The 27,958-nt window shown below is 43.7% G+C and overlaps 1 protein-coding gene and 1 pseudogene across 1 annotated transcript in view; both read right to left on the bottom strand.

The window, feature by feature from the left end:
* The window catches only part of ADCY5 (adenylate cyclase 5), a 477,676-nt gene that overhangs the window by 346,904 nt on the left and 102,814 nt on the right, over positions 1–27,958 (bottom strand).
* On the bottom strand, positions 10,103–10,245 carry LOC117361674 (annotated as a pseudogene).

The raw sequence follows: 27,958 nt of genomic DNA, 5'->3' as shown, positions 1-27,958 counted from the left end.
ATGCACTGAGACTCCAGAGCTCTGCCTGTCTCTTGGGTCCTGTGCGTGGAACAGAGAGCACTTCTGAAAATGCTACCCTGGAGGTGTCTAGGTTTTAACTTCCTACCTAAGAGCCTAAATTTGGCTTCCAGAACCTCCCTAACACATTTCCCGTCATGTTTTCCCACAGAGCAGTTTTCCTTTAAAAATTAGCTGCAGTGAATGTAGGTAGGCTAAACATATCCAAGCTCTCTGCAAAGTAGGCTATTCGAACTTGTCTCCTCTTTATTTTTAGCTAGCTACCTCCAGAGTATCTGTTTATACAACAGTTGCTATTTGGGATTTTCCACAATTCACCCTCCCAGAGGTCAAAAATGAAGTTGGGTGACTAGAGCCCTTGATGTAATAGAAACAAAAACTATTTAAATGCCATGCTCTGATAGGTTAATGATTCTTGGTCTGGCCTGAACATTTCCAAAGCACTGGGAGCCCAGTGTCCTGTCAAAACCTGCATTCCATTCACATCTTTTAACCCCCTGTGATTATAAAGACCTTTAATTCCCCATGGCTTTTTTTTTTTTAGGCTTCTAGGGTCAACCCTCCTCTATCTCTGCGACCCTGGGTATATGTTCACGCAGCTGTTGTTGTAAAAACAACACTCATTTAGAGGTCTGAGATGACAAAACTTGGAATTCCAGTTGGGATGCTGTTTACAACTGGCAATTAGGATAAGTACTGTCATTTTTTGTAGGTACACATGTGTAGTTTCATTAACATGGGTTTGCATTTTATTGGGCTAACTCAGGGGTGGGCAATTCCGGTCCTCGAGAGCCAGAGCCAGGTCAGATTTTCAGGATATCCACAATAAATATGCATGAGATAGATTTGCATCTCAAGGAGGCAGTGCACGCAAATCCTTCTGGCACATATTTATTGTGGATATCCTGAAAGCCTAACCTGGCTCTGGCTCTCGAGGACCGGAATTACCTATCCCTGGGCTAACTAAAGCTTACTAACCTGCACAATATTCAGCACATTTAGCCAGTCAGGAAGGGTTCATAGACAATGGCGTGAAAGACAAAAGCACGCGCCGACAATTGAGCGCAGCGCGCGCCGCCGTGCCGCTCTAAATTACAGTTTTTAGGGGCTCCGACGGGGGGTTTTGTTGAGGACCCCCCCCCCCCCCAGTTTACTTAATAGACATCGCGCCGGCGTTATGGGGGTTTGGGGGGGTTGTAACCTTCCACATTTTACTGTAAACTGAACTTTTTCCCTAAAAACAGGGAAAAAGTTAAGTTTTCAGTAAAATGTGGGGGGTTAGAACCCCCCACACCCCCCACAACGCCCCCACAACGCGGCGCGATGTCTATTAAGTAAAGTGGGAGGGTTCCCCCCCCCCCACACCCCCGTCGGAGCGCTAAAAACAGTCATTTAGAGTGGCGCAGCAGCATGCGCTGCGCTCAATTGTCTGGGCGCGCCTTTGTCCCGGCGCGCTTTTGACCTGACACCATCAGGAAGAGCTCTTGGCCGGCCAAGTAGCACAGAGCCACCTAAGTGCTAATATTCAGCATGACATGGCTAGCTATGTCATATGACTTATCCGGCTAAGCAGGAAATTCAGAGCACTGCCCGGCTAAATTGAACAGGCAAACTGGGCTGCTTAAATCGCTGGTCTGTCTTTGGCTGCTAAAAACTTAGCCGGCTAGCACTGAGTAACGACTTGGCCATTTTACAGGGCTCAATATTCAGAGAATCTGATCCACTTAAATCGCCGATATTCAGCAGCACTAAGTCGGGCAGTGCCACGGAATATCGGCTGTGACCGGCCCCACAAAACAGTGGGGGGCGGGCCAGGGGGGCTAAAATGGGGATTAAGTGGGCTCTGGCAAATTTGTTGGGGCCTGCTTGAGTGGGTGAATTTAGGACAATGCAAAAACTGTCCTAAATTTGCCCGCTCATCTTATGCAGACACTTGAGGAAGGGCTGTGGCTCACTGGTTGAGCTGCTGACTCTGACATCAAATAGAAACATGATGGCAGATAAAGGCCAAATGGACCATCCAGTCTGCCCATCTGTAGCATCCACTATCTCCTTCTCTCCCTATTGGTTAAGGCTCTTAACATTTGCATCTCCTCTTCCTATAGGTTAAGGCTCTTTACACCTGCATTGTGAGGTCATATAACTTTATGGTTATAGAAACATTGTAACATGATGGCAGATAAAGTCCAAATGGCCCATCCAGTCTTCCCATCTGTAGCATCCCCTATCTCCTCCTCTCCCTATAGGCTAAGGCTCTTTACATCTGCATTGTGATGTCATAGAACTTTATGGTTATAGAAACATTGTAACATGATGGCAGATAAAGGCCAAATGGCCCATCCAGTCTGCCCATCTGTAGCATCCACTATCTCCTCCTCTCCCTATTGGTTAAGGCTCTTAACATTTGCATCTCCTCTTCCTATAGGTTAAGGCTCTTTACACCTGCATTGTGAGGTCATATAACTTTATGATTATAGAAACATTGTAAAAAAGTATAGTTGTAAACGTATTGTAAATAATAATAGCAGCAGGGATTCATTCACACCACAATGACAAAAAGAACAGTTGACAAAATCATAGAAAAAAACGGAGAAAAAATAAACCTCAATTGTGGGCTGCCGGGACTACACAAGTGCCCTAAGCCCCCCACATCATCACGGGTTTATAAAAAAACTCCGTACAGATATAAATCACTTTCATACATTGAAGTATAATCTCAAAAGATTTTCAAAAGGTAAGTATTTTCAAAATTTTCAAAATATTTAGTGATTTGAATGACAACGTCCAAAAATGTCTTATAAACAAGTGATTAAATCCCAAACTCACTATACTATGGCAATCAGCTCAGCTGTAAATAATTCAGAACAGTTAAGTAGCGTAGCTGTAAGACCCGAGTATCAAAATCTCTAAAAAAATCTATCACTCATCTGAAGGTGAAACCATTCTTCGTCCCGACAGAAAAGGCTTTCTGTTTCGCTTGAAAACAGGCTACTTCAGGGGATCCATGTTATATAGGTTACTTCCACGCTTCTTAGCAACACCACGAAAAGCTGGCTTCTCTCAAAATGGGCCCGGGAGCCCACAATTGAGGTTTATTTTTTCTCCATTTTTTTCTATGATTTTGTCAACTGTTCTTTTTGTCATTGTGGTGTGAATGAATCCCTGCTGCTATTATTATTTACAATACGTTTACAACTATACTTTTTTTCATTGAATACGATTGTACCCCTATTATATTTTGTTGATATAGAAACATTGTAACATGATGGCAGATAAAGGCCAAATGGCCCATCCAGTCTGCCCATCTGTAGCATCCACTATCTCCTCCTCTCCCTATTGGCTAAGGCTCTTAACATTTGCATCTCCTCTTCCTATAGGCTAAGGCTCTTTACACCTGCATTGTGATGTCATAGAACTTTATGATTATAGAAACATAGTAACATGATGGCAGATAAAGGCAGTAATCATTATCTCTTCCCTCTTGAATTCAGACACAGTCTTTGTCTCCACCACCTCTTCTGGGAGACTGTTCCACGCATCTACCACCCTTTCTGTAAAAAAGTATTTCCTTAGATTACTCCTGAGCCTGTCACCTCTCAACTTCATTCGATGCCCTCTCATTGCAGAGTTTCCTTTCAAATGAAATAGACTCGACTCATGTGCATTTACATCACGTAGGTATTTAAATGTCTCTATCATATCTCCCCTCTCCCATCTTTCCTCCAGAGTATACAGATTGAGATCTTTAAGTCTGTCCCCATATGCCTTATCACGAAGACCACACACCATTTTAGTAACCTTCCTCTGGACCGACTCCATCCTTTTTATATCTTTTTGAAGGTGCGGCCTCCAGAATTGTACATGATATTCTAAATGAGGTCTCACCAGAGTCTTATACAGAGGCATCAATACCTCCTTTTTCCTACTGGTCATACCTCTCGCTATGCACCCTAGAACCCTTCTAGCTTTCGCCGTCACCTCCTTACTCATTATTTTATGATGTGAAAGTCTCACTTATTTTTTTAGTTTATTCAGTCAGGGGAAAAACATCTGACCTATTTCACCCATAAGGGCTTTTTCAAGGACATCCCCTATGGCAGTAGTCCCCAACCCTGTCCTGGAGGACCACCAGGTTTTTGGGATAGCCCTAATGAATATGCATGAAAGAGATTTGCATATAATGGAGGTGACAGGCATGCAAATCTGCTTCATGCATATTCATTAGGGCTATCCCAAAAACCCGACTGGCCTGGTGGTCCTCCAGAACAGGGTTGGGAACCACTGTCCTATGGGGTGTTTTTGGCATTTGAAAATATGTCGGATGTTTTCCCCCTGACCGAATTGACAAGTGAGACTTTCACATCGTAAAACAATTAGCAAGCAGATCAAGTTTCAAGTTTATTGACTTTTAATATACCGACCATCGACAAGTATCTGGCCGGTTTACAATAAAAAATTTTTTAAAAAGAGATAAATACTTAAAAAAAATAATAAAAGTGTACACCAAGGACATTAACTAGACAAACTTGAAGTTGAGGGAAAGTAGGTAGGATTGGGGGGAGAGTTACATGTTAGAAGAAGAAAGGAGAGAGAGGGAAGAGGGTAAAACATATGGGGCGGGATCGTTTTATAAAAGCGGTTGGCTGAATAAGAAAAGATGAAATAAATGAAGAGTGAAAAGAGGAAAAAGAAGGAAAAAAAGAAAGGAAAAGCTAAACACAGGAAAAGGCGTCGCTAAATAAGAAGGTCTTCAGGCTTATCTTAAATTTATCAAGTTGATGTTTGGATCGGAGTGGCTGTGGCAGAGCATTCCACAAAGTTGTTTCAAAACATTTTTATGGAAGAGAGAGGAGATTTGAAGATGATATTTAAAGGGCTGATGACGAGATGGGTGTATAAACCTTGGTACAATGTGAGCTGTTGAGTGCCAAGTGGCACTGCTGAAGCTGATAAAATTGGGAAGAGAGTATACGGGATCCCCATTGATTTTTGAAGAACTTTCACAGAATAGCATCCTATCACATGTGCAGATGTGGGCCGATACGATTTTTCTCAGCTCAGGTTTGTTCAAGTTTCAAGTTTATTCTATATTTCATTAATCGCTTACTCAAATTTCTAAGCGATGCACATATCTTCAAAAATACATACAATTAAAAGGGCATCAACACAGACAGATTAAACAGAGTGTATATGCATAAAATGATAAGGACTAACAGTACGAATATGTTGAAACGAAAGGAAAGGATGGGTAAGAACTACATATTGCTGATAGAAAAGAGAACAATTATGGTAAAAAAAAAAAAAAAAAACAATAGGTAGGGAATAAACAATGAACCTTAAAGAGGTTATAAAGATGGAATGGAACTCCCAATTAGACCGTTTTAGATATCAAAGGCATCCCTGAAAGGAAAACTTTTTAATTTGCTCTTAAATTTATCTAGATTGTTTTCTTCTGTTAAGTAAATGGGGAGGGAGTTCCATGTTTGCGGAGCCGTAACAGAGAAAATAAAATGCTGCCGTGTATTAATAATTTTGAGTGAAGGAATGACTAATAAATGTTGATCAATAGATCTGAGTAATCTGGTTGGAGCATAGGGGATCAAAGATTTGTAAATGAAAGCCGGGGTTTTATATAACAGGGACTTAAAGGTAAGCAGGCTTAGTTTATACCAGTGGTCTCAAACTCGCGGCCCGGGGGCCACATGCGGCCCGCCTGGTACTATTTTGAGGCCCTCGGTATATTTATCATAATCACAAAAGTAAAATAAAAGTTTCTTGATCATATGTCTCTTTAGCTATAAATTACAATATTATTATTAAGACTTAGCCAAAAGGAAAGATTATTATTAAGACTTAGCCAAAAGGAAAGATTTATAAACTATAAAGAGTTTTACCTCATGCAAAATTGTCATTTCTTTAATAAGACATTAACTATTTTTTCTGAGGCCCTCCAAGTACCTACAAATCCAAAATGTGGCCCTGCAAAGGGTTTGAGTTTGAGACCACTGGCCTATAGGAAGAGGATATGCATATGTTAAGAGCCTTAGCCAATAGGGAGAGGAGGAGATAGTGGATGCTGCGGATGGGCCATTTGGCCTTTATCTACCATCATGTTATTATGTTTCCATAACCATAAAGTTCTATGACATCACAATGCAGATGTAAAGAGCCTTAGCCTATAGCAGTGGTCTCAAACCCGTGGCCCACCAGGTCCTATTTTGAGGCCCTCGGTATGTTTATCATAATCACAAAAGTAAAATAAAACAGTTTCTTAATCATCTGTCTCTTTAGCTATAAATGACAATATTATTATTAAGACTTAGCCAAAAGGAAAGATTTATAAACTATAAAGAGTTTTACCTCATGCAAAATTGTCATTTCATAAGACATTAACTATTTTTTCTGAGGCCCTCCAAGTACCTACAAATCCAAAATGTGGCCCTGCAAAGGCTTTGAGTTGGAGACCACTGGTTTATACTGTATACGATGAGCGACTGGGAGCCAGTGCGCTTTCTTAAGAAGGGGAGTGACATGATCAAATTTCTTAGCTTCCATTATCAGTTTGATCGAAGCTTTTTGAATAATCTGTAGACGTCTAATTTCATTTTGGGCTATTCCCTTGAATAGGGCATTACAATAATCGATTTTTGAGATAACCAATGTACAGATGTTAGGCCGCTCTGAGCGCTAAACCGCCATCTCCCCCATTCTGCGCATGAATGTAGAAGAAGCTTTCCGCGTTGGCACCTGTGCTTGCTCTGGTTTAACCTTGGGGCTAGGGGGACCAGAATTCCACCCTCTTGCTTGCCACGGGGTAAAAGCAGAACTGACCCAGAGCTCCAGGGTTACCCAAGGTTATAGGGGAGCAAGGAAGTTTATTGCAGCGGCGGACTAACTTTAAGGGCTCCTTTTACTAAGCTGCGCTAGCGTTTTTAGCACGAGCGCTAGACACTAACGCCTCCGTTGAGCCGGCGTTAGTTTCTCCGCGTAGCACGGGGGTTAGCGTGCGCTAATCGGCAGCGCATTTCCATAAACGCTACCGCAGCTTAGTAAAAGGAGCCCTAAGTGCATTAGTTGCAATATAAAGAATTAGGTAAAAATTTAATGTGGGTTATTTTAACACAAACCTGTGCTATTTTAGAACAGGGTCTCATTGTTTAAAATGGTAGCTCACGTTGACAGCTTCCCCCCTCCCCCTCTTAGGGAGCAAAGGCGCTTCTTTGACTAAAACCACGTTGGGCTCTTTGGTTATTTCCTGCCCTGTTTGCAAGTAACATAGTAACATAGTAGATGACGGCAGATAAAGACCCGAATGGTCCATCCAGTCTGCCCAACCTGATTCAATTTAAATTTTTTTTTTTTTTTCTTCTTAGCTATTTCTGGGCGAGAATCCAAAGCTTTACCTGGTACTGTAAAAGTGGTGACAGGTCAAAAGCGCGCAAGACAATCGCGCGCGGACAAAATCGCGCAGACAACTCAGTGCAAAGACAATTGAGCGTTAAGACAAGTGAGCGCAAAGACAACCGAGCGTAAGACATTTGAGCGCAAGACAACTGAGTGCAGCGACAACTCAGCGCGAGACAACTTAGCGCAAGATAACTCAGCGCAATGACAATTCAGCACGCCACTAGAGGCCGCTTGCCCATCGAAGGACACGCGCACGTACAGCACGTTAACACGTCATGTGTCACGTGATCACGTCAACGCTTGTTCAGTATGATTCCCTTGACTCTTTGCGTTTTCAATATAAGTCACGTGAATGCATTTTCGTTACTATGGTTACATTTCCACATTATATATGTCCTCCGAAAAAGCCCGCCTTCCTTTCGCTGCCTGAACCAGTAAAAGTATCTGAATTGTTCAACAGACATTCTTTTATCTTCTTGCTACAATGACATTCGCTGGGTTTGGGTGGGGCAGGAGTGGACAGAGCTTTGCAGAATGCAACCATGTGTACTTTTCTATCAAAAAACGTAACAAAAAACCCACTGAGAAAGTAAGCACAAATAATTTCCCCTTCAGCAATAATTGGTGCAAAACCCTCCACGGTATTTTCATTTGATCAGGAGTGGAAGCATCCCAGCTAAGAGAGCCCTTGCACTTTGCTTTTTTTTTCTGTTCCAAAATTCTATTGAAATTTTATATAGTAACATACAATAAAGCAGGAGAAACATATTAATGAAATTGCTCATAATAAACTTTTCCCTCCATATTCACGGTTTTGATTATTCGCGGCTTTTAGCTTGCTGGCTCCTCCCACCAAATTACATCAGCTTGCATAGAGAAATCGCCGATTCCCGGCACTTTCTTCACCGTGTTTTGCCTCTCCTTCAGGAACAGGCCAGGTCTCCCGCCAGGTTATTCACGGTTTCACCATATTCACGATGGTTTTTAATAGACAACAGCGAATAACATATGAAAAAGTTATTCGCGGTTTTTCTGTATTTGCGGTTTTGTTAATCCCCTATCGCAGCGAATACGGAAGGGAGAAGTGTAACACAAAGCTTAGAATACTAAAAGACGAAATCCTTGAAATGAAACTCCCACCCATCCCCTTTGCAGAGGGTGAAAAACCAACATCCATCCACATCGCCATTCTCTCACTATAATCCAACTATTATCTGCAGACTCTTATATGGGCGCCCATCGTGATTTAAATTTGGCCCCTTTACCTCTCTTCTCCATTATGACCGCCTCATATTTCCCAACTAAACACACTGAAATTCCAGCAAAATTGGAAAGACAGCAAGGATGCATTTTTCCAGGTTTTCAAAATGGTTTGCCTTGCTGCGCCAGTAAGTATAGCGACCGGTCTTTTACGAATATTAGTGATATCAACAAAAGCAAAGAGGTTAAAGTTCTAATCTAATCTTCTATTTCTGCATCGCTTATACCTAGGCAGGCTCAAGGCGACTTATAGAGAGGGGCAAGGAGGTGGGGAGGAGAGGTAGGGAGGAGGGGGTAGGAAGAGGGAAAGAGAGGATACAGGATCACTCTAGCATATGTTAAGGGAACATTTATATGTAATAATGTTTGAATGTGATTCCACACCTGTTGCCAAAATCTGCTTTTGAGTGTTCCCTGGCCACAGCGATGATGGTATGTTAAGGACGCCTCAAATGGTACAAGAGACGTCAGCTTGGGGCTAGTTACCAGTAACTGAGAATTTATTATGGCTGACACTGGAGACACGTGCAGCTTCTGCTGAAGTTAAGGGCCACCTCTCTGCCACCGTCCTACGGCGCAGGAATTCCTCTAGTCCATTTATAGCCATTATCTCAGCAGCACGTCTTCCTGTGACACAGCCCTTGTCCGCCAGCACACGCTGTACTTGCAAATCCTACGGACCTCTTTCACATCCCAAAGCAGCTGGTTTAATAGCAAGTGAGCTTTTCCCCACTGCACGAGTCCCCCCTCATTTTTCAAAACTGCCGACATACTAATGTTCACCCATTAGCAGGCGCATTAACCAGCAGATCTTAACGAAAAGCAAACAAGGCGTGAGCTAACACAGATGGCAAAACTGCGTGTGTGAATGAGGATGACAATGCAAAACCGTAACTGTGCCTCTCTATACTAGTTAGAGTAGCGTTTTGGCATTAATGCATGTGTGTCTCGTTTTGCACATTTTGGCATGCTTTTTTTTGGCGGGGTGCATTAATAGGCGGTGAACTGTTTAGCGAATCAGATCAAGTCTTCTGTTTTAAATTCACTATTTTAAATAATACATTATTTTAAACATGGCATTTGAAATTCTCGTTTAAGTTTCAAGTTTTATTGTGTTTACTATACCGACCATCAACATTTATCTGTCTGGTTTACAATGCTAAAAAAAAAAAAAATGAAATAAAAGGTAAAATAATAATTATATATATATGAGGGAGGAGTGAACATTAAAAGACGATAAACAAGAACTTACATGAATTTGAGGGGAATAAGGGGAAGGAAGGGTCAATAAGTACATTATTAAAACAAAATTTAAAAGAAAGGGAGGGGGGGATAAGACATCAGGGATAGGATCGCTTCGTAAATGCGGTTGGGATGATTTTACTGGTTTGGGGAAGGAGGTAAGCCCTGATCCTCCAAGAACTGAAGAGTAAGACCTCCCGGGGCCGCAAGGTGCGTTCGAAGTGTCGATGATCAATGTGTCCTGCAATTCACACTAATTCTCGCAGCTAGCTGCGTTCTTTATCGACGCACGAGCCGAGTGATCCACCGCTAAGAGTCACGCGCGAGCGTTATGGCTTTGTTATCGCGCGGCAGCGTGCACCTTGTACGGTCCGCTGCCGTTAAAACGTGATTATTCAAACAAGCTTTTCAATATAGATGAAGGACACTAGAGTTTTAGGGGCAAATTCTATAAGAAGCGCCCAAAAGTTAGGCGCTGAAATAGGTACCATTCAGCGCGATTCAAGTAAAATTGGGCGCTGTTTAGTGAATCGTATTTTGGAGGCACCCAATAAATAGGCCAGCTCTAGGCGCAACTAAGGGCTCCTTTTATTAAGGTGCGCTTGCGTGTTTAGCGTACGCACAAGATTAGTGCGCTATAGCGAGCCAGAAAATTACCACCTGCTTAAAAAGAGACGGTAGCGGTTAGCGCGCATGGCAATTTAACGCACGCTATTCCATGCGTTAAGGCCCTAAAACACCTTTGTAAAAGGAATCCTAAAAGTTCGGCGGCCGTGCGAGCGCGTAAACACACTTAAGAGCGGCGATTCTGTAACAAGGCGCCTAACACGAAGCCACGCCCAAGCCTAACATGCATAGCGCCTATGTTTTTGAAGGCCGCCTACATTTTTAGAGGCGCCTTGTTCCAGAATCGCTCTTTCTTGATAGGCGCCTACGTTTCAATTATTGCCAATTAAAAAGCTTAATTGAGCTTATAATTCAATTTAGATAGGCCTAAGATTAGGCGCCGGTTACAGAATTTGGGTCTTAGTTTTTTTATATTATTTTAATATATCTTAATAGTCTGATTTTCCTTATATGGACTGCCAATTACAGTCTGTTGGATGTGTACGATTGTGTAATTCATTACCCTTCCCATTATTTCCCCATTATTTTAATTTATGCGTGCATCTTTTAGTTGCTATTCTGTAAAGATGCAGATGCAAATTTTTCCATGCAGAACCGAAAAGGGGTGTGACCATGGGAGAGGGCGTGAGCAGATCAGGGGCATTAGTGAAATTTGCATGCAGTGTTTCAGAATTAAGCCGATTCCCGCCTAATTTAGACATCAGGATTTACACCAGGTTTCCGTTGGTGCAAATCCTGGCACCCAGAACTAAGGGCTCCTTTTACTGAGGTACGCTAGTGTTTTTAGTGCACGCAGGAAATTACCGTGCGCTACGCTTCTAGAACTAACGCCAGCTCAATGCTGGCGTTAAGGTCTAGTGCACACGGCAATGTAGCGCGCGCTATTCCTCGTGTTAAAGCCCTAACGCGGCTTAGTAAAAGGAGCCCTAAGTGCACCTAAGTGCATATCCCAGCACCCAATGGAGCACCAAGTACAGAATAGCACTTAGGACCGGATTCCGTTAACAGTGCCTTGAAAAATGGCGCCAGCCTTGTGTCAATCACACTTAGGCACCGTTAATAGAATCAGGCCTAGTGGCACCTAAGAAAAAAACTTAGGTACCAGTAATGTAGGCCAGGGTTTTAAAGCCGACCTTACCGGCGCTTAAGTTTTACTGAGAATTGGGCCTAGCAGCACTGTTTACAGAATGTGGGCCTTAATGCTCGCTTTAACGGAGTCATATACAGAATCTAGTCCTATGTCTACATTTTAACAGGTTTTTTTTTTGGGGGGGGTTGTCTGTCTTTTGTATTTTTGTTTCAGTTTTCAATACCAATTTTTGTAAACCGCTTTGATACAGCTATTGAAAAGGCAGTTTACCAAATAAATGATAGCTACTGCCAATTTTCAAAGTCATTTGTCCCGAACAAAGAAACAGAAGGAAGCTTTTGAGTCAGAAAGTATATGGCTAATAAGCCTGCAAACTAGCAATAGCTCCCAGATACCCTAAGGGGGAAATTCTATAAGTGTGTGTATATAATTAGAGCCCTCTTGAGAACAATCGACGCTGTGGGGTGGTCAACGCCATAAAGACCTTCCTAACACCCACTGCAATGGACCTCGGTCCCACAAAAGCCAAAGCATCCACAGCCAAAAAAATGTGGAACCAACGCCTGGACTTCCAAGAGTTAAAAATGGTGTCGTTTATTCATATCAATTACAAAAACAAATGTCACAGGGCATAAAAGGCAAACACATTTCGGAGAAATAAAGGGCTCCTTTTAAAAAGGTGCGTTAGGGCCTTAACGCGCGGAATAGCATGCGCTAAAACGCCACGCGTGCTAGCCACTACCGTCTCCTCTTGAGCAGGTGGTGGTTTTTGGGGTAGCACGTGCTATAGCGTGCGCTAATCCCGTGCGTGCGCTAAAAACGCTAGCGCACCTTTGTAAAAGGAGCCCAAAGTCGCTCACTGTAATCTGATGACCAGACCCTACGCGGGAAAGCAGAGAATTTAAATGTCACATTGCGCTTAACTGTCTACGGCACCCGCTAACATTTAAATCCTCTGCTTTCCCGCCACGCGTTTATTCTTTTGACTCTCGGCCAGCACGACAGGAGCATCGGAGGACTTCTGCACAGATGTTTCTGTGAAGCTGCTGTTTTCATCGCTGCAATTTGTAATTTGCCATCCAGTTTCGTCTGTCTTGCCTGTTTAGATTGCAAGCTCTTTCGACCAGGGACCGTCTTCTTCTTTGTGACTCTGTAGGGCGCTGCGTACGTCTGGTAGCGCTGGAGAAATCATTAAGAGCAGCATGCTGGTTCTGTGAGTCACATCTCACACCTGTTAACGCAGCATGAAGAACAATGCGTGTGACGCCGCGCATCTTGCTTTACGATGGCACCGTCTGTCCACGCAGGCCTCACCAGCCGCTGTCAGAATTTAATGGAGTTAGCAAAGCGCAGAGGTCGGACTGCCGCAGCAGTAACAGGAGTTCCGTGCATGACCGGGGACAGCGAAGAAGAGCAAGGTCTGACCTGCTCCTTAAGGCGACTCACTCCCTTATCAGTCGCCCGCAGATAAAGAGGGTTTATTAGACAGAGGATTTAACTTGAGTTATTTCTCCCACCGAATAACTTAAAGCATGTCTCGGTTCTGCAAAACTCCAGAACTACATGGGATATCTATGGAATATTAAAATATTAAAATGAAATTTATATATTAAAATGAAATTTAAATATTAAAATGAAATTTAAATATTAAAATAATCTATGGAGTATTTAAAACGCAATTCTACAAATTGGTGCAGTGGCGTAGTAAGGGGGAGGGGGGCTGACTTCCCAGGGCGCCATCTTGGGGTTGGCGCCGGCACCTCTCTTTCACTCCGCCCCCTCGGCTCCTTCCCCTCCTCCCCTACCGCCCGCACACCTTCAATTCACCCCCCACCCCCACCCCACTGTACCTCCAGCTCTTCGCCGGCACGAGCAACAGCTCCAACCCGCTCCTCACGCAGGCCTCGGAGCTCCCCTCTGACATCACTTACGGGTCCCACGACTAAGAAGTGATGTCAGAAGGAGAACTGATGTCGGCGCGGGCAGCAAGTTAAGAGAGGCTGCTCGCTCCAGGGAAGCTAAACAGGTACGGGGAAAGGGAAGGGGAGCGTGTGCGGCAGAAGGTGAGGGGGAAACCCCCCCCCCCGTGCGCCTTCCACCCTCGCTATGCCACTGAACTGGTGCCCAGTGAAAGGCAGCACTTATGTGCGTGAAAGATGCCATTAACTAACAGCCACCAGCTCCTATTCTATAAGGTAATAAGTGCCATAGGGCCGGAATCCAGTCTGGTTTTCAGGATTTCTATTTGCATGCACTGCTTTCAATGCATATTCATTGGGGAAATCCTGAAAACCCGACTGGATTCCGGCCCTCGAGGACCGGAGTTGCCCATGTCTGGCCTAACTGCAAGGGGTTTGTGCCGCACGGAGGTGTCTACAAGGGCAAATCAAAGATGAAAGGCAATTGTTAAATTACGCGAGAACCGCAAAAGAGCTAATGAAATGCAACATACGTACTCGTGCGTTGCCTGTTGGATAGTTCATCCGCGCACTGTGCGGTGCTCAGCCTTTAGTCGTGCGAGAGCCACGAGGTCAGAAACACGGATGCTCCATCGCAAGATTGCACCATCGCGAGAGCAACGTGCCGTCGTGTGCTTTCTTTGGGCAGAGGGAGTGAAAAATCGCCGTCAGATATTGACTCAGTACGGCGCAGCGCCATGAATTAACGAAAGGTTTACGAGCGGGTAAAAAAAGAAGGTTTAAAGTCATCAACATCACGCACACAAGAGCACACTGACAGGGCGGATGCCTTGATTAGAGAAGACCAACGGTTAACGGTGTTTCAATTGGCTGCAAATTTGGATATCAGCTATTCCATCGAAAATTACAAAGACTAGGGAACACTCGATGAAGTTACTTTTAAAACCAATAGGAGGAAATTTTTTGTCACTCAGAGAATAGTTAAGCTCTGGAATGCGTTGCCAGAGGATGTGGTAAGAGTGGATAGCGTAGCTGGTTTTAAGAAAGGTTTGGACAAGTTCCTGGAGGAAAAGTCCATAGTCTGTTATTGAGACAGCCATGGGGGAAGCCACTACTTGCCCTGTATTGATAGCATGGAATATTGCCACACCTTGGGTTTTGACCAGGTACTAGTGACCTGGACTGGCCACCGTGAGAACGGGCTACTGGGCTTGATGGATCATTGGTCTGACCCAGTAAGGCTATTCTTATGTTTTTATTCTTCCAGTGATGGCCCCAACGTTATGGAACTCGTTGCCACTCATACTGAGGCAAGAATCTAATTCCTCTAAATTCAAATCAATGCTTAAAATCTTCCTCTTTAAAGAGGCTTACGAGACATAAGAACATAAGAACATAAGCATTGCCTCTGCCGGGTCAGACCAGAGGTCCATCCCGCCCAGCAGTCCGCCCCCGCGGCGGCCCAACAGGTCATGACCTGCCTTAATCACCAGAAGGGGCCCCCTTGCCCCCTAGGTTTCTCATCGAAGTCCTATCTTCCCATCAATGTCCTAACCCTCCGGCCTTGCACCTGCACGACCTGGTGAGCTGTCTATACTTATGCAACACCCCAGCACCTCCCTCAGTACCCCACGATCCCCTTTTCCCTCAGGAATCTGTCCAATCCCTGTTTGAATCCCTGTACTGTACTCTGCCGGATCACTTCCTCCGAGACCTAGACCAAGAGCTTGAAATAAAAATTTTTCCCTCCCCACCACATGTTTTATTTTTTTAAGCAACGTAATCCTACTTTTTTTTCCCCTTTTACATCCAGTGTAGCTGTTTAAGTGATTTGGCTAACAGTATATTTCTGTATGTGGAATTGTCCAGAAGAGAATGATGGCACTAAAGAAGTATCCTTCAATATATCTGATGATTTGAAGATCTTTATTGTTCAGACATCAATAAAATACATTCATCGACTCGACATGTACAATGTTTCGGCCATCAAGGCCTGCCTCAGGAGTCTTGAAACTACGGATGACGATTTGAGAAGTATGCTCGTATTTGTGAAAATATACAACCAAAATCAATCAAAGAGAGATATCATCCCGCGCATAACACGTAAGGTGGAAGTTGACATTTCCTGATTGGTGAGGCCCGACTTTAGTACAGGAAGAGGCGGTCGGAGCATACAGCGAGTGATTTCCTTCACTCGCCGGCACTCCGGCTGCTCTCTCCTGTGTCTCCAGCTGCCCTCTCCAGTCTCCCCCATGAAAAACCGTATTCGCGCTCCGGCTGCCCTCTCCTGCCTCTCCAGCTGTCCTCTCCAGGTTGGCAGTTCATGGTCAGAAAATACTGCAGACTGCAAACCGCCGACCGCGAATTCACGGGGGAGCACTGTATTGTTCATTCCATATCAATAAATAAATATGTGAAGAAATAGAAATAGAAATTGCACTTATCCCGTTTCGCCAAATTTACATGGCTTCCTCCGGGGTCCTCATTTGAAAATGCGTTTAGCTACCGCATGGCTTTCAAAATGGCGCCATTTTGAAAGTCATGCTGTAGCTAAACGCATTTTCAGTTACAGTAGAGGAGTTTGGTCAATGAATGGTAACCTGATCTGCAATAGCTACCTCAATGAATACTCATTGAAAGCACAGGAGATCTGAGACCATTTCCTCGTAAGAAGAAAGTATCCACAACGCTTGAGTTGTATTGAAACCTGTTTGAACTGTGATCTTAACACGTGAGGTTTCTTCCATTTGCTTATTTGTAGTATTGCACTTAAAAAAAGCATAAAATGCTAGAATACCACAGAAAATAATGAGTTGAGCATTCCCATGGAAACCCTTTACCTGCCGATTTGTATATCAGATGCTGACAGTGGCGCTAATACGATTTTGCAGTGTACTTTAAATAAGGTTTGTCATGGGCATGTTCTTTGACTTATACAGTGGTGCCTCACACAACGAACTTAATTCGTTCCAGGAGCAAGTTTGTTATGCGAAAAGTTCGTTATGTGAAACGCGTTTTCCCATAACAATACATGTTAAAAAAAATAATTCGTTCTGTAGCATAAAATATGCTAAGATGACATAAAAAAAGATAAATTTATCTTGTTAGAGCTGGTGTTAGACACAACTGGGGACTGCAAAGTCCAGGCAGAGGCTTACGGCTCTCTTTGACCAGGGGGGACAGTTGCCCTAGTTGCACTACCCTAACCCTATTCCTGCTATGTGTGACTATGGTATTCTGTTAGCATGATATAGAGGGGATATATGTGAAGGGGAGGGGAGACAGGGGTTTTGTTGATCCTTGCTGTGTATTATAATCACCCCCCACATACTCCCCAGTACCTTTTTTAATTCCTCCCATCTTTCCAAGCCAGTGGCGTACAGGCCAGAAGCGCAGAGATCAGGAGCAATTCCTCTGCACGCCTGTGTGGGCCCATGCCGATCTCCGAATGGCTGCAGTTAGTTCTTGTGAGTCCCGCGAGAGCTGACTGCAGCCATTCAGAGATCAGCGCAGGCCCAGGCAGTAGCACAGAAGGCTTGCTCTTGATCTCTGTCTGCGCTTCTGGCTGGGAAATTTGCTAGACCACCAGTTCGAGTGAGCGGGTGAGATTAAAGTTGCAGCAGTGGTGGCTTTTTTAAAAAAATATGTGGCGGCGGGGGGAGGTTTAAAAATATGCGGTGGCGGCAGAGGCTTAAAAATATGCAGCAGCGGCGGCAGGGGGGTTTAAAATATGTAGCGCCACTGCACAGGGAGCCAGGCGGAGAGAGGGCAGTTAAGCGATGCAGCTCGGGCGACTTCGTTGTGTGAAACGAAGTTCGTTGTGGGAAGCAAGACCTGAAGTTCGTTGTGCGCAGCGTTCGCTGTGCGAGGCGTCCGTTATGCGAGGCACCACTGTATTATGCTTTAGCAGGGGAGGGGTTCTCTGCACGAAAAGCAATGGAAAAATATTTGCCTGAGCATATGTCAGAAATCTTTATGGAAATACTGACTATTTAAACTGTATTTCTCAGTGTACTGTACCACGGATGGAATAACGCTGCAGATCGCAAGCAATGTTATTCCCATGCTAAGTCACAAGCAGTCACTCCCACGGTAAATTGTTTGGTTTTTGTATGCAACGCAGTATATCAAGTTTTCATAAATATAAATTAATATGGTTTCAGGTTTCAGGTTTATTTAAAAATCTGATATACCGCCTTATTAAAAATTCAAAGCGGTTTTACATAATATAAAAACAAAGTATAATAAGAACGTACATTAAAAACAAATTGCAAACGAAGCTGCAAACAATCAAACGTACTGACAAACATTAACTTACCGATACAAGATGGAGAAGGGCAGAAATACAATTTGTATAAAGAGAAAGAGAGGGGAAGAGGGTTCAAGACAAAAGGAAGGGGTACAAAGTATAAAGAGAAAGAGAGGGGAAGAGGGATCGAGACAAAAGGAAGGGGAACAAAGTATAAAGAGAAAGAGAGGGGAAGAGGGATCGAGACAAAAGGAAGGGGAACAAAGTATAAAGAGAAAGAGAGGGGAAGAGGGATCGAGACAAAAGGAAGGGGAACAAAGTATAAAGAGAAAGAGAGGGGAAGAGGGATCGAGACAGAAGGAAGGGGAACAAAGTATAAAGAGAAAGAGAGGGGAAGAGGGATCGAGACAAAAGGAAGGGGAACAAAGTATAAAGAGAAAGAGAGGGGAAGAGGGATCGAGACAAAAGGAAGGGGAACAATGTATAAAGAGAAAGACAGGGAAAGAGGGATCGAGACAAAAGGAAGGGGAACAAAGTATAATGAGAAAGAGAGGGGAAGAGGGATCGAGACAAAAGGAAGGGGAACAAAGTATAAAGAGAAAGAGAGGGGAAGAGGGTTCGAGACAAAAGGAAGGGGAACAAAGTATAAAGAGAAAGAGAGGGGAAGAGGGATCGAGACAAAAGGAAGGGGAACAAAGTATAAAGAGAAAGAGAGGGGAAGAGGGATCGAGACAAAAGGAAGGGGAACAAAGTATAAAGAGAAAGAGAGGGGAAGAGGGATCGAGACAAAAGGAAGGGGAACAAAGTATAAAGAGAAAGAGAGGGGAAGAGGGATCGAGACAGAAGGAAGGGGAACAAAGTATAAAGAGAAAGAGAGGGGAAGAGGGATCGAGACAAAAGGAAGGGGAACAAAGTATAAAGAGAAAGAGAGGGGAAGAGGGATCGAGACAAAAGGAAGGGGAACAATGTATAAAGAGAAAGACAGGGAAAGAGGGATCGAGACAAAAGGAAGGGGAACAAAGTATAATGAGAAAGAGAGGGGAAGAGGGATCGAGACAAAAGGAAGGGGAACAAAGTATAAAGAGAAAGAGAGGGGAAGAGGGATCGAGACAAAAGGAAGGGGAACAAAGTATAAAGAGAAAGAGAGGGGAAGAGGGATCGAGACAAAAGGAAGGGGAATAAAGTATAAAAAGTCTAGAATAATGTAAAATAAGCTAAAATGATTAAAAGATGGCAATCGCACCAAGTTCAAATAGTACTCTCCTTTCATTTCGTCTCCCAATTACAGACACACAGGGAACCAACACAAATAGAAATACACTGAATTTCAGAAAGAAACAACAAAGGCAGCAATCCCACCAGTCGAACCCAGCCCGAACACATACATACCATATTTCTCACTCCATAAGATGCACTTCCTCCCCCTCCCAAAAGTGGGTGGAAATGTCTGTGCGTCTTATGGAGCGAATATTGCATCACAGACTGTGATGTTCATTATTCTCCCTAATGTCTTTTAGCCGGGTACTCCGCCCAGCTAATTTAGGTGAGCACCCAGCAGTCTGCCAGGGAAACATACTTTTTTTACTTTTTTAAATCCTGGTAGTTCAGCGGCGTATCGGCAGAGAGTGAGTTTTCCGCGCTCCTGCCCCGCGCTGAGCCCCTCTCTCGCTGGATGGCTGCCTCAAATCTCGTGAGAACTGACAGCAGCCATTCAGGGAGCGGCGTAGGCCCAGGCTGGAGTGCGAAAAGCTCACTCCTGCCTTGTGCACCGCTGGCCGCGAGATCTGAGACAGCCGTCCAGCGAGGGAGGGGCTCAGGCGGGATAGGAGTGTGGAAAGTTTGCTCCTGCCGATACACCGCTGGACCACCAGGATTTAAAAAACTGAAAAAAGATATGGGGGGGGGGGGTAAAAATTATTAGTCGGCTGGGACGAATCACTCCTGTCCCAGCCTACCACTTGACCACCAAAGGGGTAACAGGGTACATAAAACTAGAAGAGTGCTTGAACCTTAAAGTCTCTCCTCATTTGTTAATGACAGTGATGATGGTTCTTAATACCGCTGTTGACTTTACATGGTTGAAATATTATTCCACTATATTTTATTAAATATATTAGTATACAATTTGGTTCAGAATATTTTTATTCTTGTTTTCCTCCTCGAAACCTAGGTGCGTCTTATGGTCAGGTGCGTCTTATAGTGCGAAAAATACAGTACATAAGCATTCACTCTCACACACACATATATATATATAAACACACACACGGACTGACAAACTCACATGTTCCTATACATACATACATGCATAGACATGCCAGCCCAGATATTCAAACAAACACACAAACAGCGAGCCACACACAAACGTACGAAACAAAAATATGCAGACACACAAAACAAATACACAGGTAGAATACCTCGAGCCATGATACATAGGTAGAATTCCATGATCCATTCTCTCAAGATTTCTCCGCTTATTCATGTGTCAGTAAACTCAATTAGGGTAGTTAGTGTGCGTAGGTTGCTTGATTTTAAAAGAAGGGCTAACACTGTGACTTTTAGCAAAGTGTGACTAGGCTTCCAACAAGTGAAAGACAAGTGCAGCATATATTTGTCTTAAAACTGAGAAATTTTGACTTCAAAATCCTATCAATAAACCAGAGGCTTCTTATCTACGGGTCATTCTCATCATTATAAATCAAAATCTACACTCTTCTAGTGCTAAGGGAGGTAACTTAGGACCCCTTGTCAAGCAATCACAACAAGTGGAGAAAAAAAAAGACATCAGCTTAAGCCAATAATGTCTAGGGAACCACTGCTAAAGCAAGAACTTACATATGTTGCAAGCACACACAGAGGTCCCGTCATAGTGATAGTCTTAAAAAAACACTCCACTCTGTCTCAAAGTATCAAAGGAATGGTCCAATCCTCCCCAAAAAAACAAAAGGAATTGACCCCGAAATATCCACAAAGAAGAAAATCCAGAGAAAACAAAAAAAAAACTCTGTGGAGTGACGATGTTCCTAAATGGACTTTATTTGAAAGTGTCAGAGTTCCAAAGGTCCACTGAAATCATCCACATAAAATAATTCCATCCACATAAAAATAAATCATCCACATAAGAGCCTTAAAGGACCTAGTCCGCTAGGGATACAGAACCCAACACAGTCCGCGTTTCGACAAAAAGTTTTCTTCAGGAAAAGCTGAGTCTCACCCTCACTTGGACAAAATACAGACACAGTCGCTTGCAGTAAACAGCAGCACAAAAACTCGCTTTATCTTATGCTGGAGTCATGCGTGGAGTTTTTTCTTAAGACCTATGCCTGTGGCGGGACCTCTGTATGTAAGTGCTTGCTTTAGCAGTGGTTCCCTAGCCATTATTGGCTTTAACTGAGGTCTTTTTCCCCACTTGTGATTGCTTGACAATGGATCCTAAGTTACCTCCCTTAGCACCAGAAGAGAGTACCAATTTTGATGTATATTGTACGGTTTTTTACTCTTTCCTTCTTTATATAATTCTTGTGTCATTCTCCTCAGTGCCAAAGCACTCTTGCTATTGTTGGCTTTGTGGAAATACAGTAAACAGGCTGTGGCCATGTTGAAATTGCTTGAAAGGATACAACCAACATGTCCTTGGCGTGGAAAGAACTCAAAGTGAGCTTGAACAGTGTTTAAATTAAAAAGAAAATGTTTGGAGGGATATGTGCAAGTGAGACTGGTGAATGACAAAAATAAATAGTAGCATTTTTTTTTTTTTTAATCTGCAAATGTTCTGGCTGGCTGAGTTTGTTCTGAGCATGTATACCGAGAGGAGGGCATGTCTGCAGGGAAGTGTGCGCAATTATCAGGTGACCTTGAGACAGCTACAGCTAAAAGCTGACTGATTGGCTGATGGCTCACTAGGTTCAAACAGTGTTGACAAAGCTGGTGCGTGAAATTCTGATCTTTTTTTGTTTTTGTGATAAAATGTTCTCCTTGGATAGGAAGGGTTCGTGATTTGTGAAAATACATTTTGCTTTAGTGAATTTGCCAAAGTTTAAAGCGAGAGACTTATCAGCGAGGGATAAATATATAATTGTCTCACAAGTATTTGTAAATTGGCAACAATTTATCTATCATACACAATATAATGTTACCAGCCAGCGGTAGGTTTACCCACGGAAAAACACATTTCTTTATCAAAAGTGGAGAAAAAGCCTCAAGCACTGTCTCAGAAACGGCAATCAACAACGATTTCAAGCCGCTCGCTTCTTACCATAGGCAATAAAAAAACACTCCACACAATAATGTGATTTTCAAATAAGGACTAAGCCCACCACTGTGCACAGGGTTTAGACAGAACAGTGGGAAAAAGATTTTTCTCAGCTTCAGGGTATTGATGAGTCCATCATAACAGCATTGACTCCTTTTAAACAGCAAGCCTCAGCTCTCCAGTGCTGCAACACCTTAATGGAAAAACCCCACACACTGGGTTAAAGCCTCTGACAAGGCCATCGTTTCGCCAGAAAATGGCTGCATCAGGGAAAATGTTCACACAATAAACAATTGCCATGGGAAGTGCATTGTTTTCTTGGTTGGGCTGAGAAGTTTTCAGCGGCTCCTCGTATTGTGATGTCATAATGTCTCATTCCGCCAATGCCTAAGAGCCAACCTCATCGGTAATGTCACAATGGCTTGGTGACATTACCTATACCTGTGCCCATTTGCTTGATGCATTTGCCTCATTGAAATGAAAAGTGTCAAAAAAAAATGTGGTAACTTGTTAGTTTCCTGGCTCCATATCATTCTCTTCTTGGTTGGACTGAGAAGTTTTCAGCGGCTCCTCGTATTACGATGTCATAATGTCTCATTCCGCCAATGCCTAAGAGCCAACCTCATCGGTGATGTCACAATGGCTTGGTTTCCTATACCTGTGCCCATTTGCTTGACGCATTTGCCTCACTGAAACAAAAAGTGTCAAGAAAAATGTGAAATAACTTGCAAGTTTCATGGCTCCATATCATTCTCTTTTTGGTTGGACTGAGAGCTTTCCAGCGGCCCTTCATAGTATAAAGTTTTGATAATGAGACTCAAAATCTTAACTTGAACTTGAAATATGAAAGGTAACCAATGATGAACAAGTAACGGTTTAATAGGGTCACCACATTTTACTTTAGTGAGAGTTTGAACTGATGTATTCTGTACAGTCTGCAACTGACAGAGTGTAGAGAAAGGTAACACTGAGTAAATGGCTTTATCTAATCTGGAATTAATGAGCACATGAAGGACAGTAAACCTCCAATCAGTGACCAGTAATGACTGCATCACACAGAATTGATCGAGATGGTAGAAGCAAGATTTTACCACTGAGGCTATTTGCTCTGTAAAATTCAGATCTTGATCAACAATTATACCAAGGCATCTAAAAGATGAAATGAGCTTAACTGGAGAGCTACGTAAACTGGGGCTCCGAGATAATCTCTGTGAGTTCCTAGTGATCCAAATTGCAACTGTTTTTTATTTTCCAGCATTCAAACATAAGACATAAGGAACATAAGGAACATAAGCAATGCCTCCGCTGGGTCAGACCTGAGGTCCATCATGCCCAGCAGTCCGCTCACGCGGCGGCCCAACAGGTCCAGGACCTGTGCAGTAATCCTCTATCTATACCCCTCTATCCCCTTTTCCAGCAGGAAATTGTCCAATCCTTTCTTGAACCCCAGTACCGTACTCTGCCCTATTACGTCCTCTGGAAGCACATTGGCTAAGGCTCTTAACATTTGCATCTCCTCTTCCTATAGGCTAAGGCTCTTTGCACCTGCATTGTGATGTCATTGAGCTTTATGGTTATAGAAACCTAGAAACATGATGGCAGATAAAGGCCAAACGGTCCATCCACAGCATCCACTATCTCCTCCTCTCCCATAAGAACATAAGCAATGCCTCCGCTGGGTCAGGTGGAAATCTTATCCTATGCCGAGTTAAGTAGAGTCAGATCTGGATAAAGAGAATCCCCCATGGAATACTAATAGGATATCGTCTGCAACATAATAAACATGTAATTCAAGATCCTGAATTAAAGTAGCCATATGGCTCAGAAACAGGTTGAACAGCAAGGACCAGGAGGTGGAGGAGAGGGAGAAAGAGGGAGCACTGTGGGACCCAGCTTTGACTTATGCACAGGTCACAGCATTTTTGGTCATTTTCAGTCCTACAACTGGCCTCGACTTATACAAGAGATCGACTTGTAGATGAATATATAGTGTAGGTGCTTATTTTGAAGATCTATATATATAAAGTCACCTCTTTGAGAGCAGGAACAGACTCCGTCCGTTGCTGCCTTGTGGGCTGCTCCAATCCAAATGGCTGCCAAGACTTCCCGCAGCAGCTCTGCAAGACGACCACGGGAGGTCCTGGAAGGCATTTGCTACTGGAACCAGCAAGGGCAGAGCACTCTGGATGAGTCAATCCAGAGGGTGGCTACTAAAATTGTCAGTGGCCTTCATCATAAATCAGACACTCACAGAAGAAAGGTGAACGAAAGAGGAAATATGATTAAGAAATGTAAATATCTCCATAACATAAATGCATAGGAGGCAGGTCTCCTTCAACTAAAGAAAGCTCTGGAACAAGTTGAAGGGGGTAGACTTGAAAGTACAATACAGAAATCCTTCGCAGTTATGAGAAACCTAAGACAAGTCCAGAAATTCTTTGAAAATACACAATTCCAGCTTATAGTACAATCCCTAATCCTAAATCTACTAGATTACTGCAATATCCTCTACCTCCCCTGCCCTGCTACTATGACCAAACTACAAACAATCCAAAATACAGCCTTAAGACTCATCTACTCATTGAGGAAACACGACCATATTACAGAAGCATACATCAACGCACACTGGCTACCAATCCAAGAAAGAATACTATTTAAATTCTACTATATGTTATTTAAAACCCTAAATGGAGACAGCCCAACCTACCTGTACAACTGCCTCATCCAAACCACCTCAATCAGACATAGAAAAACACACACCCCATTCACACACACCCCGATCAAAGAAGTAAAACGGAAAAAACGATACGATGGCCTCCTAGCCACTCAAGCAGCAAAACTAGATAACCAGATCTCCAATCTACTGACATCTACCCCAGACTACAAGATGTTCAGAAAAGAAATATAAACTATACTCTTCAAGAAATTCCTGAAACAGTCCTGGCATCACATTTACCGTCCTACCTCCCTCTTCCCGCCACACTGAAACTACCAGACTTCTCTTTACCTCTCTAGAAATGACAAATGATCTTCCATTGTAACCCACCGTTTATAATTCTTTTGTAATCCGCCTTGAACCGCAAGGTAATGGCGGAATAGAAATCTCTAACGGTAATGTAATGTAAAGTAATCTAATACTTTACGTAAAGGGTGGTGGATGCATGGAATGACCTCCCGGTGGAGAGAGCGGACTGTATCTGAATTCAAGAAAGCATGGACAGGCGTGTGGGATCTCTTAGAGGGTGGAAGAGATAGCGGATGATACAGACAGGCAGACTGGAAGGGCTATATGTCCTTTATCTGCTGTCTGTTGTGACCAGCCAGGCATTCTCCCAGTGCAGGTCCCAGTCAGGACAGAGGGAAGGAAGGTGAAACAGAAAGCCCGGGGAGGAATTGGGAAGGAACAGGTTGGGTCTGAGCTGGATAATACTGTTGACCACCGGGGGAGCCCAAGAGGCCCTTGGAACACTGCCAGGGCTGACACAGCAGGGCGGGGTCCCAAGGTATATAAACCTGTCCCTGACAACAGGAATGGGAGCCAGCTAGGGAGGAAGTTTAGGCCTTGCCTCCCTAGGAACCCTGCTGAGCCAAGCAGGGACAACAGGCCTCAGCCTATGGAGTTGGAGGAGCTTGAACAGTCAGGAGAGTTGTTTCAAGCTGATGAACCCATGGATTGCCAAGACACCTGGACTACTGGGGATGATAACTTGCCAGAGCCAATGCTGGTGAACTGGACTTTGAGCCACAAGCAGTGAGTGTTTGTTTTTGAACTGTTTGTGAGCTGTGTTTTTCTTTGGAATGCTGAGGTTTTGAGTGAAAGCTTAGAGAGAGTTTGGGGAGAGGTTTTGCTTCCATCTGGGAGGGAATTGGTAAGCCTGTCTGAAGGCCTACAATTTTGGCAAAACCTGCTACTCTCTCCTGTTCCTGATAACCATAATTAATGATTGTCAGAGGCTTTCCTATTTTCTGCTAAAGACTAGAAACTAAGGAAACTCAAATATTGAACTGCAGTCTCAGGACTGAATAAAAGGACTGCTTATCTGCAGTTAGAGTAAGCTCTCTAAGGAGCTAAGGTCTCCAGTTTGGGTGAGACTGAAGAAGCAGGGGAACAGTAAAACTAATTTGGTATGCTTCAATTGCTTTGCCCTTTTTGGCCTTTTTGGTTTTTGTGTTTTCTTTTTTCTTGAATGCTGTATAGGAGTACTGGCTGATATTCCTGGCTAGTTCAAGGCATTACTTACCTCTTGTGAAGAAAGTGAGTAAAATGAACCATTTATTCAAACTTCTTGAATGGTGAGACTTTATTGTGTTTTTTTTTGACTACTAAAAATCCAGTCCTGCAGGGTGACTCCAGGCCGGGTCACACGCAAGTATATAATTTAGTGTAGCCATCAGGATTTCTACAAACCCCTATCCTGGGTTGGACTGATGGCCACATAATTGGTATCAGGAGTGGGATTCTTGCACCTCCTGCAGGACAGTTGAAGGAACTGTATTGAAAAAAAAAAAAAAAAACGTTTTTCTTTTTGCTTGGTCACTCTTGTGAACTTGTGCTAGGGAAGGCATAGTTAGCTTTCTGTATTTTTTTTGTTTGGAAATTGAATCAATTGGACTATGGACTAATTATTTGTTGTTAAAAGAATATTTTTTTGAGAAAAAAAAAAATAATAATAAAATACTTTCTCTGGAATTCCTGAAACTTACTTGGAGGAGGAGTTTCCGGCCGGAAACCGGAAACCTGATAACAGAACTGCAGCATATCCGTGGGAGGAGAACTGTGGAGTTCAGTTGCAGGCAGAGGCCGTGAAAGGTACACCAAGCTTCCAGAGCTGAGCGCCAGGACGACACAGCTATAGTACCAGTGGACCGGAGTTCCTGAGTCGGTTCCAGGGGACAGGAGTTCCAGAGGGAGGCAAGCCGTGCAGAGAACGACTGGAGGCCAAGGAGGCCTAAACACCAAAGGCGCAGACTCACCAGTGCTATCGGTAAGAGTACCTAGGCTGGGGGGTCTGGTAAAGGGGAGGAACACGCGTACCAAGCAGCCACACTTGGGTTCCTTTTCTTTCTGTTTACCTTTCAGGACTTCACTATGGAGCAGTCTCAGATCGTGACGGCGGTAGCTGAGGAGGACCGGAGGCAAGCCCAAGAGCTACGGGAGATATTAAGGAGCAGTGAGGCTCGGTGGCAAGCCCGGCAGGACACGGTGATGCAGCAGTATGGAACATTAATGACCGCTGTTCGGGAGCAAGCCAGATTGTTCGCTCAACTTCTCCACCAGAACACTATCACCCCGGCTGGCCAGGGATCTCCCAGTGAGGTCCCTGCAACCCCGGTAGGACTTAATATAACGCCTCCTCTAACATGGTCAGAGTCAGCAACCAGAGAGGGTCTGGAAGTTGTCCTTACTCCCGAGATACTAGGATGGGGTTTGGAAGGGGTAGATACAGGTCAGGTTATCCAGGCACTCCCGGAGGTAGGCCCTATGGAAATCCCGCTGCAAGCACATCCGCCAAGGCAAAACTACATGGGATTAGGGGTGTGGGGGAATAAGGTACCCTTCCTTAACGTAAACCCTAGGCCTGAATTGCGACCTAATGACCTACGAAGTAAAAGGAAAGGTTCAAGGTATGGGCGATTAGGACCTATGCAGGATGGTGATAAAGGGGTAAACATATTCACCCTGAAGGTTAAGGAGAATACTAGGAAGGATAAGATAAGTATCCATGATCAAAGGGAAAAAAATACGTGCACCACAACGGTGTCTGTGGGTGGACACGAAACAACAGCCTTGATTGATACTGGGGCCGATCAATCGATGATGGCGGTGGACTTCTGGGAAAAAGTATTTCCTGGAGAGAGAGAGACCTCAATGCAGGAAAGGGTTGTCATTAAATGCA

This window comes from Geotrypetes seraphini, chromosome 5 (assembly GCF_902459505.1).
Source record: "Geotrypetes seraphini chromosome 5, aGeoSer1.1, whole genome shotgun sequence".
NCBI lineage: Eukaryota > Metazoa > Chordata > Amphibia > Gymnophiona > Dermophiidae > Geotrypetes > Geotrypetes seraphini.
This window is presented reverse-complemented; position numbering and strand designations above follow the sequence as displayed.